The sequence below is a fragment of the Fukomys damarensis genome, unplaced genomic scaffold (genome assembly GCF_012274545.1).
Source record: "Fukomys damarensis isolate Sample0158 unplaced genomic scaffold, DMR_v1.0_HiC HiC_scaffold_22, whole genome shotgun sequence".
Taxonomy (NCBI): Eukaryota; Metazoa; Chordata; class Mammalia; order Rodentia; family Bathyergidae; genus Fukomys; species Fukomys damarensis.
The window spans coordinates 24,303,633-24,316,397 of record NW_022900934.1 but is presented as its reverse complement, the minus strand read 5'-3'; the positions used below and the strand labels follow the sequence as shown (position 1 = coordinate 24,316,397).

Below are 12,765 nucleotides of genomic sequence, written 5' to 3'. Positions count from 1 at the left end.
GGCTGCGGCCCGCCCGGCTACGTGGCCCTGTGAGGGGCGGCGGCTGGGCCCACCTGCCACCTGGCTGTCTGTTTCCAGAGACGTTTCCAAGCCCTCACTCGCAAGGAGGGCCCAGCAGGCGACTGCCTTCTCCTCTTGCGTCACTCCCCACCTCTGTCCATTGTCCCCCCGCATGGTGGTCCCGGCCTAGGCGCCCTCCTCGGCGCTGCCATCACCACTGGCGGCGCTGACTTGTGCAGACGTGGAGCTGTCACTGCCCTTCCTCCTGAGAGTGTCCTTTTCTTTAACAGAGAAAAGCTAAAAGTAGCTGTGAACTATTTCAGTGTCCAAACATGATGAGGACATGTCTTGTAAGTGGAGAACTCAAGTTTTCATACTTGGTTCCGCGGCCTTGACTTAAAGAGAGGAAAACACGGGTCATTGCATGAGGTAGACATTGGGCCTACAGTTGGTTGGAAATGTTGACTAGGTGAACTTGCTTCGTACCCTAAATTCACAAATTCCCAGTAACTCATCTGATTTTCTTGGCTGTGTTTGTATCCTAATCTTGTTGCATTTCCCATCACTGTTTAATAGCTTCAGTAAACTTGTTTTGAAGTGGGAGTGGGGAAGAAGAGTGAGATTTTTTTTTCTTTGAAAATTAGAGAACACAAGCCAGCCACCTTATTGAATTTAAGTAGGCTCTTCTGCACCTATTTGTAACAGAATTCCATCTTCGGAAGTATTAAAGGCTTTGTATTTCCACCCTCAAAATTGGCAAGAGACTTGGTTTTCATCTGAAATAAAGTTCTCATGGCCAATCTGGTGAGAACCTGTACTATGTAGTCAAAGGTTTACTCCAGGCATTGTTCTTTTATCTTTCAGATTTAGAAATGAAGGTGGAAATTCTCTTTTTGAACAGTTAACATTACTTTTTTGGGAGTATAAGTCCAAAAGTAATTAATTTGCAGCATAAGTGAATGAGTGTAATATAAAATAAAAAGTGATTTATAGAGTACTTTTTCATTATATTATGTAAATTTCTACCTCTTTGGGGAGGGTATGATTAGGGTCTTGCCATGTAGCCCAGGCCTGGTTTAAACTCTGGATCTTCCTGCCAGAAGATCTGAGTGCTGGGATTACAGACAGGTACTATGTACTCAGTTTCTTATACTTATTAGGAGAGAGACAATTTTATAGTTCACAAATTTGACTATTAAGACAATAAGAACTGTTTAAAAGTAGAAGTTGCAGGCAGGATCTCATTTCTGGGATTGATTAGTCAGTCTGTATTGGCTGCTACCAATTTATCTTTAAAACATGCTTCATGCCGGGGATTTAGCTCAGCGGTTCACAAGGACCGGAGTTCAATCCCTGGTACCAAAAAATACCAAAAAAACAAACAAACAAAAAAAACATGCTTCAGATAATTCTGATGGTCTTGGGAACCACGGAGGCAAAAACAGTGTGGTGGATATACCAAGGACAGTTTACAAAGGTCTGAGACAGAGAGGAGGAAGTAGCCAGTCCTCTTTGTGGGTTGGTCAGAGGAAGAGGCAGGACTTGCCTATGGATGAGAAGTTTGATTTTAGATGATGAGTTGAAATGTCACAGAGGTGTGGAAAGGGAAGGGCAGAGTAGTCAGAAGAAACACTTTAATGCCCTTGCTATGTATGAATTCAGAGGATTGTGGGAGGGAAGGAGTTCAGGGAGTACAGTGGAAAAGTAAACTATTATGGAACATGAGTTTTCAGTTTAATGCTAAAATTTTAATATTTTATGTTGTTAGATACAGATGTGATGTGAGGACATATGTGTTTTAGAAAGATGGCTCTGATAATAAGAATGAAAGGGCAGAAGAGTGACCATTGCAGAATTCTTGGTGAAAAGTAACAAAGCCTGACCTTGGGTATAGGATGATCAAAGGGTTGGATGTATCTTTTTATTTATTTATTTAATTTTAATTTTACTTTTTTTGGTACTGGAGATCCAACTCAGGTCCTTGTGCTTGTGAGGCGGTAGTGGAACTACTGAGCTAAATCCCCGGCCCTGGGTGTATCTTTTTAATAGTGCAATTGTATTGTCATATTTTGGGATGTGGATGGGGGGGCTTTTCTGGGTAAATGGCTTTTCTATCAAAAATAGCAAGCCTAAATTAATATTTTCAGATTATATATGTTTATAGTAGCAGAGTGAATTATTCTTTACCATCTTTAAGAAATTAGAATGAAACGGGTCAAGTGCAGTTTGGAAGAGAACTTGGGAATTTGTTCTGAAATTCATGATGTTAATAAGTATTGATTTAGGCTTGTTAGAAATATGTTCATCTAGCCCATAGAAACTTAGTATTTGAGTTTTAGAGTAAATGAATTTTGGCTTGTAGGCCAACTGATTGGAAAAGCTGCTGGAAACACTGTCTTAAGAAAGTTTCTAGTTATGTGTTCTGTAGGAAAGTGTATATGATGCATTTGTGGACAGTCCTCCAGTGGATAGTAATACCTCAAGTGGCAGGTGTAGGTGCTATATACTTGCTGGTTATACACTGTTAGACACGGCTGACTTTTTTTTTTTTTTTTTTGGTACTAGGGATTGAACTCGGTCCTTGTGCTTGCTAGGCAGGCACCAGAACCACTGAGCTAAATCCCTGGGCCCCAACCTTTTAGTTTTCTGTTTATTTAAAAAGAAAAAGATTGGCTCAGTATGATAGCACACACTTGTAGTCCTAGCTAGTATGGAGGCTGAAACAGGAGGATCCCAAGTTTGAAGCCAACATGATTTTGATGATGCCCTAAGTTTAATCCCTATTACTGTAGTGGGAAAGCACATTATAGAAAATAACCAGGGTGAGGGTGGGTGGGAAGAGTATTTTATGTGTAAAACTACTTAAAGAGTTAGAGCGAGAATTAGAACCAGTCAAGTTACCAAAGTGAATATGTACTATTAAAGAACTGATTCTAGAGCAGGGGAAAAATGTTAACAGTATTTCCAGCTGGTGCCTCTTGACTGTTTAGGTAAAATTTTTTTTGTACGGGACATCAAACTCAGGACCTTGCACTTGCAGGGCAGGCAGCGGCACCACTGAGCTAAATCCCCAGCCTGTCTGTTCTTGTTTAAGAAATTTGTATTAAGCAGGGCATGGGACTCATCCCTGTAGTCTCATCATTTTGGGAAGCTGAGGCAGGAGGATAGCAAGTTCTAGCCCAGCCTGGGCAACTTAGACTCTATCTCAAAAAAAAAAAAAAAAAAAAAAAAAAAAAGACTTGGGATGTTGGGATGTAGTCAGTGTGAAGGATCTGGGTTCAGTCCCCAGTACTGAAAAGTTTTTTTTTTTTTCCTAATGTGTGTTAATATTGATAGAAAATAGCCACCCCTCTCCACTACTTTCTTTCTTGTTCCTTATTCTTTTCAGTTTTGTGTTTGGGGGTTGGTTTTATTGATATGAATTAAGGCAAAAGTATACTTTTTGTGTGTGTATGTGTATTTGCAGTACTTAGTTAAATTCTGAGCTCGTAATAACTAGTAAAGCCATGTTTATTTTTGTGGCTGTACATGACACTGGTTTTGAGTCAGTACTGTATAAATCAGTAAGGGGTGTCACCAAACTGAATTGCAGTCCTCTCTAGGTCAGCTAAAAATGTTAGGTTGGAAACTATCCTCATAATTAGAGACAGTTAACTAGAAGCTCTTCTGCCCCTGTCCTCCTCCAGGCTATCAGGCATTGTCCTTGGAAAACTGCCACCAGCTCAACTCTTTTCAGAACTGATTATACCCAGAACCTTGGAGTGCTTTTTCTTTTCCTAAGAACCTGCAGGGAATGTCATTAGAGTGACCTGTATAGGCAGAATGTATGTTCATCTGGCTATCCTCAATTTGCCACATGTCCATCATACCCAGGTGGTAATCACCCCATACTGTATATGAATCATTTCCCCTTAATTTGCTTCTCTTCTATCTTGCCTGCTCTTCAAAAATTATCCCATGATAATCTTTCTTTTTTGATACTGAGGATTGAACTTGGGACCTTCCACTTTCGAGGCAGGTGGCAGAACTGCTGAGCTAAATCCCTGGCCTATCCCATGATAATCTTTTTTAAAGACTTTATACTGGGGGGAAAAAAACCAAACCAAAGCTTGTTCTGTAAGATTCCCAAGGCTGTTGCAGACTAATGTGTTTAACCATAGGGAAACTATGTTAATGGACCCTCTTTCCCTTCCCAGGTAACATGTATTTCACAGTGGCCTTCTGGAGACAGCGCCTTAACCCAAAGAAGTGACTTGAACGGTGAGAACTTCAGGTATGGTTACATTCCTCTGAGACAGATTTGGGGATAGGATGGTGCAGAGGGCAAGCCCTGGTCATATAACTGCTGTGCGGAGGTATATAAAGAGAGTAATGTTGTGCATATGGATACATACATGTATGTTTGTGTGTGTCTATGTGTGTGTGTGTGTGTGTGTGTGTGTGTGTGTGTGTATGTATATGGAATATTGCCCGACAGTATAAAAGGGAAATATATACACACATATACATATATATACACATATATGTATGTATGTATGTATGTGTGTCTATATATATGTGTATGTATGTATGTATATGGAATATTACCCAACAGTATAAAAGGGAAATTTGGCTGTTGGGACAGTATGGTTGAATCTGAAAGAGTATCCTAAGTAAAGATGTGATCATACTTGTGGAATCAAGAAAAACTCACAGAAATGGAGAGAAAGGTGGTTATCAAGGGTGTGAGAAAGGGAGAATGGGGAAAGAGATATTGGTCAGAGGATATAAACTTAAAGTTACAGGATGAGTGATTGTGGTAAATAACCAACTCAATGAGATCCTCCCAGAAAAAGGCTAGGGATGTAACTCATTGTGGAAGCTCATGGTTTGTTTAGTCCCTGTACTACACTCCATCCCAATTCTGGATCCCTAATGTATGAGAAGATAGCTATAGTTGATAGTCATGTATACTTGAAATTCACTAAGAGTAGATTATAAGCATTCACACTACAAAAAAACATAACTACAGTGATGGATATGGTAAAAAGGAATTTATCACATTTCACATAGGATACATATATCAAAGCATCACATACACCTTGAGTATATAGAATTTTAATTTGTCAATTACACCTCAGTAAAGTGGGGGGGTGGGAGAGGAATTTTTTTAAAAAGGAAGAATGGTCCATTTACCTAACCCTAACCTTGAGACTATCATTGTCATCACCTCCTCTTTTGACATACCCGTTCATACTTAGATTCTTGTTATTACTATAATATTATTATTATTATTTTTTTGGTACCGGGGATTCAACTCGAGTCCTTGCGCTTGCAAGGCAGGCCTCCGAACCGCTGAGCTAAATCCCCGGCTATAATATTAATTTTTACTATTCATCTTTAGGAACTTTGTATCTATATTTTTGTTAGCTAATTGCTCTATAAATACTTGAGACAACCTATGATTTGCTTATTACAATCCAAAGAATGCTTAAAAAATTTTTTTAAATTATGGAGATAAGATGAGATGGTGGGGTGATTTGTGAGAGATGCTAGAAAGAAAGTGGGTAAGAGGGAAAATTAAATGAGATGGTAAGAACAAGAAATCTGAAGTGACAAAAAATAAGACATGGAAGTGAAAATGTAGAGAAAAAAGGAAAAGGAGATGGTGTTATTGGCAATAAACAAAAAGCTCTCATTTCTTTTTTCCTTTCTTTTTGATATTGAGGGTATTGAAGTATCATTCCAGCCTTTAAAAAATTTTTTTAAAAATTTATTTTATTTATCTAAAAAATCTTTTTTTTTGGTATCAGGGATTGAACTCGGGCCCTTGTACTTGTGAGGCAGGTAGTGGAACCACTGAGCCAAACCCCCGGCCCTATTTTTAAATTTTTTAACGTTTATTTTGCTTTTTTTTTTTTGTTCTGGCAGAATATTTGTCTATGTTTTGCTCATGTCTTAAGGCTTTGCAGAAAGCTGATATTAAGGATGACTAATAAATCAGGTGGAGAAAATTTCAAGGCAACTTAATATTTAGGCTGCAGTTGGATACTGCTTTGTGTTTTTAACAAGGTTGAAATTGAGAAACAGGAATGAAAAGTCCATTTAAAAAGTTTTCAGTGGGCTGGGGATTTATCTCAGCACTGCCTTGTCTGCCTCACAAACGCAAGGTCCTGAGTTTGATCTGTGGTATTAAAAAAAAAAAAAAAAAAAAAAAGTTTTCAGTTTCCAAAGAAAGAAAGAGCCTGCACCTGGGAGAGCAGGATTGCTGAAAAGACAAAAAAGAAGCTAAATACTTGGTATTGGGACAATAGGAAGATGACTTTAGGGCATCCTGGGAAAAGACCCACCCTACACCCTACAAAAATGAAAGACTGCTTTGACAAGAGGGAGCCAATGCACTGTACTCTTTTCTAGGGTGAAGAGGGAAATGTTTCCCAGAGTTCAGCCACCTAGGCATTCAAAGGCCCCTGCGGCCATGATCCATGAGGGCCCTGCTATGGCTTGAGCTGGCAGCATACCTTGGTATCATCTATGTGTTACTGGTTTTACAGGAATGCTGGATCCAAGAGTTATGGGATCAAGGAGGCTTCCATCCAGACTTAAGATGAAGGCCTGGGAGTCTAGGCAGTGTGGCCCTGAGAGGGCAGTATGTGAAGTTATGAGAGTAAAACTAAAAGTGCAGAGAGACCCCAGAAAAGTAGAGAAGCCAAGAACATGGAGTGTCTGAGGAAAGCTGCAAGGAGTGGCTAAAGCTAGCCCAAGAGAGAAGCCACGAAGGCTACAAACATCAGGAATCCTATAGGGATGGGGCTACTCAAATCTTTTAGAATTTATATCGTCGTACCTTGCCATAGATGCTGGACATGGAGCTACAGGATTTAATGTTTGGCCTGCTGGGTTTTGGTCTTGCTTCAGTCCCATTGGTTTTTATCCTCCTGTCCCCACCCCCCTAGAAAGGGAATGTTGATATCTTGTGCCTTTGTATGTCAACAATGTTAAACTTTCTTTTGATTTTACAGGGGCTCCCAGCTAAGAGTTTCCCTTAAGTCTCAGAAGGCTTTGAACTTGGACTTTTTAGCAATGTTAAACTGTTAGGACTTCAGCAGTTCTTAGAGATATACTGTATACATTTTGTGTAGATACACGAGTCTTTGAGGGGCCAGGGGTGGAATGTTATGGTATAGGTCAAGAGTGTCTTCTCAAATCCTCTTGCTCCTGTTGGGGCCTTTGGAAAGGTGAATAAATTGTGGGGGTGCTATGCCTGACTTGATGTTAGGAGGTTGGGCTAGGGATTAAGGGAGGCAGTTCGATGGGAATGTGACCTGTAAGAGTGTGTCTTCTGTCTAGCTCCTTCCTTAACACTCTTCTTCTTGGCTGCCATGATATGAGCAGCTTTCTTTTGTCAGATACTGTGCAATGCCTTCCTGCCTTGGAGCTAGTCAACTATAGACTAAAACATGAACCTAAAGAAGCCAGCGATTTAGCTCAGTGGTTCCGCTGCCTGTCTTGCAAACGCAAGGTCCTGAGTTCAATCCCCGTACCAAAAAAAAAAAAAAGTAATAAAAGCAACAAATATATAAGTTTAAAAAAAAAGAAAAAGAAACCTCTCCTTGTTTAAGTTCCATGTGCTGAATATTTTGTCCCAGCTATAAGGAAATTGATAAAGACATACATGGAAGCAAGTGGATAAGCTAGGAGGATCACAAGTTTGAGGCAAGGTTAAGTAATTTAGTGAGACCACCCTGCATCCCAAAAATAAAAAGACTTGGAGTTTATTTCAGTCAGTAGCAGAGGCTGGCCTCATACAGTGGACCCTGGACTTAGGAACTGAATTTGTTTGAGAGGGCTGGTTGTAATTTAAGTTGGTTAGGCTCCTCTACACAGCCTTCAAAGTCTCCTGTATAATTTTAGGCCACACTTTTCCAGGCAGATCTCAGGTCCTTAGACACTGGCCCAGGATTTCTCAACCCCACACAGGAAAGGATGTTGCAGTGTTCCTTCCAGGACTTTTTAAGGGTTAAATCTATACCTGGAAGCAGGAGCAGCTGGCATTTAGTCTTAACTCAAGACTTTGGTCATAGTTAAAACTAAAATTCTGGTTGTAACCCAAGTTGTTTGTAACCCAGGCTGGTTGTAACTCGAAGGTCCACTGTACTCTTGAGGCCCTGTCCCTGCATTAATTCCCAGGTACCACCAAAAAAGAAGAGAGGTTAAAAAAAAATCACATTTAAAAATTCACCACTTTAAGGAACACAACTCAGTGTTGATCACTCTTGGTCTAAGGGGTGAGTACGGATCACATGTGACCTGAATACCATTTTTTTCCTAAAGAAAACTGAATATCCAGATTTTGTAAAAAATTCTTCATTTTAAATGTTTGCAACTTATGAATTGATAGTATAAACACTGTGGTACAAACAAATCACTACTGTGTGCGGAGTTTGTCCTGTGGGCTGCCACTTTGCAACCTCTGATCTGGGCTTGTTTTTCTTGCGTCATAACCCATGTTCTCTGCCCTCTGGGAAAAACGTTCTTTCCTACATAAAGACTTAAAATAGTTCTGAGTATAGTGGCACATGTCTGTAATCCTAGCACTATGTGAGGTTGAGGCAGTAAGATTAAAAGTTCCAGCTTGGCCTGGCAATTTAGCAGTTTGGTAAGTCATGTAAAAATGGCTAGAGATGTACTTTAGTGTGAAGGCCCAGTACCACCAAACCAAACAAACAAACGAAAAAAGAAAATAGTTCTAACGTTACCTCAGAGGAGTCTAGGGCTGAATGAGGTGTATGTAGAATAATTGTTAAGGAATAGAGAAGGGAAATTATTTAATTCTAAGATTGAGAATGTGGACAGGTATGGAGTCAGGAATGAATGTGAGGTGGTGGTAATGTAGTACATAGATTACTGGAAGTTTAAGAGGGTTGGTGAGGGCCTGGTAATGTAAGATTTCGAAAAGTTTTGAAGAGATCAATGTCTTATTTTGGGGTAAACTTGAAACTTATTGGCTGTTTTCGTTACTTTTCTCTTGTTGCTGAGACAAAATACCTGATACTCAAAAGTTAAAGGAGAGGGTTGGGAATTTAGCTCAGTGGTTCCGCCGCCTGCTTTGCAAGTGCAAGGTCCTGAGTTCGGTCCCCGGTACCTAAAGAGGAAAGGGTTTATCTTACAGTTTGTAGATGTTTCAGTCCATACTTAGCTGGCTCCAAGGCTGAGTGGCATGTGGCAGAGCAACATCACAGAGGAGAAACAGTTCATAGTGTCCATATGGAAGCCAAAGCAGCAAGGCAGCTTAACAGTGTCTTTCTGCTCCTTTGATCTTATTCAGACTACCGGGATTAGGGCAGTGCAAAACCAATCACTCAGTGTAGTGGTTCACTTAGTATTCATATGCCCTTAATGCTAGTATCCTACACTCTAGGTTCAGTCACCTGTGACCACATGAGGTTTTGGGGGGACATTAAGACTCAAGCCGTAATATTGGCTGAAGAATGAAATAATAGTTTATGAAGATCTGTTTGGCATATTGAGGTCTACAGTAATTTACTATGGTTGGGAGTGACTTGAGGCAGTAAGACCAGACTAAGGAAGTGACAGTGGGAATGAAAGGGACCACAGATTGAGTAAGAAACACACTTGCAGAGAAAGAAACACTGTAGTGCATAAAGAGGGCCAACTGAAAGCTCCCCCCCCCATTCACTCTTTTGCAAATTAGGATGTGTGAAAATAATACCTTCAATAGGGTATTCTCTGTTTTGGAAGCTATAGTACTCTTAATGATAGATCACACATATATTCTTTTTTTTTTTTTTTTTTTTTTGGTACCTGGGATCGAACTCAGGTCCTTGCGCTTGCGAGGCAGGCCACCAAACCACTGAGCTAAATCCCCGGCCCATCACACATATATTCTTATAACTTCTCTGCTTGCACAGGTAAAATAGAACGAAAAGGAAAAACATTTCTATTGTCAGGTTTGTGGTGACCTGAATTTCTGATGTTTCATTAGACTTCAGTTTATACTCGGAATTTTATTTTTCTATTTATCAAGGTCGGGAAACACTGACAAATGGTTTGCTCTTGGAAAAGATGTAGAATTTTGCTGTGGAAACTTGATGGAATAATTCTTGATTTACAATGTTTAAAGAAACTGATAAGTGTTGTAGAAGGTAAAATGTGTTTGTTGTAACCTGAGTGTAATTTTTAGGATTTTATTTTCGCGAGGACTTTTGTCCTGTGTTGTTTTCGTCTGCGAATCCACTCACGGAACAGGGTTCCGGAACCTGGACTGGGAGGAGGGCAAGGCACGGAATCACCAAGCAGACTCCCGGGAGGGTTCTGGAACGCTTCCGTTTTCTTGAGGAAATGTACAGACTTATATAGGGTAAGGCAGGGTGGTGCCAGGGTGGCACTACTGGATCGCTATTGGATAGGGTAAGGCAGGGTTGGAGCCAGGTTGGATTTGGAATATTTGGCACATCGTTATTGGCCGCATTTTAATTTTTGGATTGTATGTTTTAGGGGCTGAGGCAATGGAGTCAGGACTTTAGAGGTTTTTGAGAGGAACAGTTTATCTGTCTAAAGTCAGATCTCTACATACAGGAGGGGGCGGATTATTCCAGCCCTAATAGGCCTTGGAGTTTGCTCATGAGAGATGGGTGCAGTGTTCCTGACTCAGCCAGACAATAACCTGATCCTTGGTCCTGTTTATAGTTTCTTACGAAAAATTTTTGGACATACACAGGGAAGTTATTCTTTGTTTTTGGCCAACATGTAAAACACCTTTGTTTCAAAATCCTTTTAGCCAGTAAGCTGAATACTGTGTTAAGGTAGCTGAGCCAGGCACAGTGTTGCATCCCTGAAATCCTAGTGCTTGGGCAAACTAAGGCAGGAGGATTGCAAATTCGAGCCCAGCTTGGGCAATTTAATGATTTACAGAGACCCTGAGTCAAAATTTATAACTAAAAAGGGTTGAGGATATGTCTGTCGGTGAAGGTTCTGAGTTAGGTCCCTCAATACCTCCTTCATCTCCATAGCTGGGATGTTAGCAACATTTTCCTCATGGATGATGGGAATACTGAGCTGAGCTTCTGAACAGTATAAAAAGTTGCTGCTCTTCTAAAAATAGAACAGCAGGATCAGATGAGGTACATTTCAATCTTTTTCTTTTTTTGGTTTTTTTTGAGACAGGGTCTCACTATGTAGTTGAGTGTGACCTGGAGCTCACTATGTAGCCCAGGCTGATCTTTACTCACTATGTAGCCCAGGCTGGTCTTGAACTCCCAGCGATCCTCCTGCCTCAGCCTCCCAAGTACTTGGATTACAGGCATGCGCCACCATGCCCGGCTATTCATTTCAATCTTATTCAGTGAAGAAGGTGTTGATTTTGAAAGTATGATCTAACATAGTTTTTGAATTTCATTTGCTCTGGAAATTGGAGTTTTAGGGAGTTTCATAGTTCTGCTTTGGAAACAGGAAGGAAAAGAATCTGGGATAGGGGTTAGAATGCATTGGTTTGGTGTAATCAGTAGTCAGGAAATCTAGATTATTTTTTCTCTTCTTAGTGTGTGTGTGTGTGTGTGTGTGTGGGTGGGTGGTATGGGGATCAAACTCAGGTCCTTAGGCTTGTGGTGCTGGGGATCGAACTTGGATCCTTTGATGTGACAGAATCACTGAGCTAAATCCCTGGCCCTTTTCTGTTCTTAATTAAATTTTTTCTGAGGTGATTGGGATTGGGCCCAGGGCTCCCATATACTAGACACGTGTTTTACCTTTGAACTCCCCAGCCCTTTAAAAAAATTCTTTTTTTTTTTCTTTTGAGAAAAGATTTCACTAAATTGCCTGTGCTGTCTTGAACTTCTGGTCCTCTTGCCTTAGCCTCTGAAATAGTTGGATTACCATGCCTAGCCCTGTTCTTGAAATTTTTGGAAGAAAGATGTGTACTGTAGAGCTTATATATAGAGATTTTATTTATTTATTTATTTTGAGACAGAAGCGGTCTTGCTGTGTAGCCCAGGCTAGCCTCAATCTGACAGCAGTTTTCCTGCTTCAGCCTCCTTAGTGGTGGAATTGCAGGCGAAATGTGTGGAACTTGGCTTGCTTTTGCTTTTCATTGTCCAGAATGTTGCTGGCATTTATCTACTGTCTCTTTTCTTTGTATATTTCTGATTAGGAGTTTACCTTTTTTATTCCTATTTCATTTTGATAAGGTTTAGGGAGGGAATGAAGATGATGGATTATGTTCCTTTTAGTTGATTTTACTTAATCAGAATTGATGTTTTAATCCCTAAAAGAAAACTAAAATTTTTTTTCATTGAGTTTATTGGTACTTTTTAGGTGTACGGTACAGTTACACTCATCACTGGGATCTTCTACCTTTACATGACAGGTCCTGGTTCTCATTCTTTCCCCTTACCCCTACCCTCCCTTCAATCCCCTTCCTTATTTGCAAAAACTTTCTTTCCATTATTTCATTTTCTCATATTAAGAAAAATAAAATTTTGAAGATGTCTATCCTAATTTTTTTTGTGGTTAAAATATATATATATTATGAAATTTACCATTATAACTTTTGTTCTCGTGGTGGTGGAGATCTAACCCAGGGTCCTGTGCATGCTATGCGTGTGCTAAGCATGTACTATCCAGTCATAACCAGTTTAAGAACATTCAACTTGTAAAATCATTACCAGTATTCATCTGCAGAATTTTTCATAATTCCAGGCTAAAACAACTCCCCACTTCTTCCAGCCTCTGATAACAACTGTTCCTTGGCTTTAGATATCCTTTCTT

General features: G+C 40.1%; 2 long non-coding RNA genes across 4 annotated transcripts in view; one reads left to right on the top strand and one right to left on the bottom strand.

Moving 5' to 3' along the window:
* The window catches only part of LOC104865066, a 4,858-nt gene extending 4,572 nt beyond the window's left edge, over nucleotides 1-286 (bottom strand). For all 3 annotated transcript variants that reach the window (XR_781048.2, XR_004518461.1, XR_781049.2), the window contains exon 1: nucleotides 54-286. This is a non-coding gene — a long non-coding RNA (uncharacterized LOC104865066). The remainder of the gene's footprint in view (nucleotides 1-53) is intronic.
* LOC104865068 overlaps nucleotides 1-12,765 on the top strand; it is a 48,088-nt gene that overhangs the window by 420 nt on the left and 34,903 nt on the right. Inside the window, exon 2 of the long non-coding RNA XR_781051.2 lies at nucleotides 4,197-4,273. This is a non-coding gene — a long non-coding RNA (uncharacterized LOC104865068). The remainder of the gene's footprint in view (nucleotides 1-4,196; nucleotides 4,274-12,765) is intronic.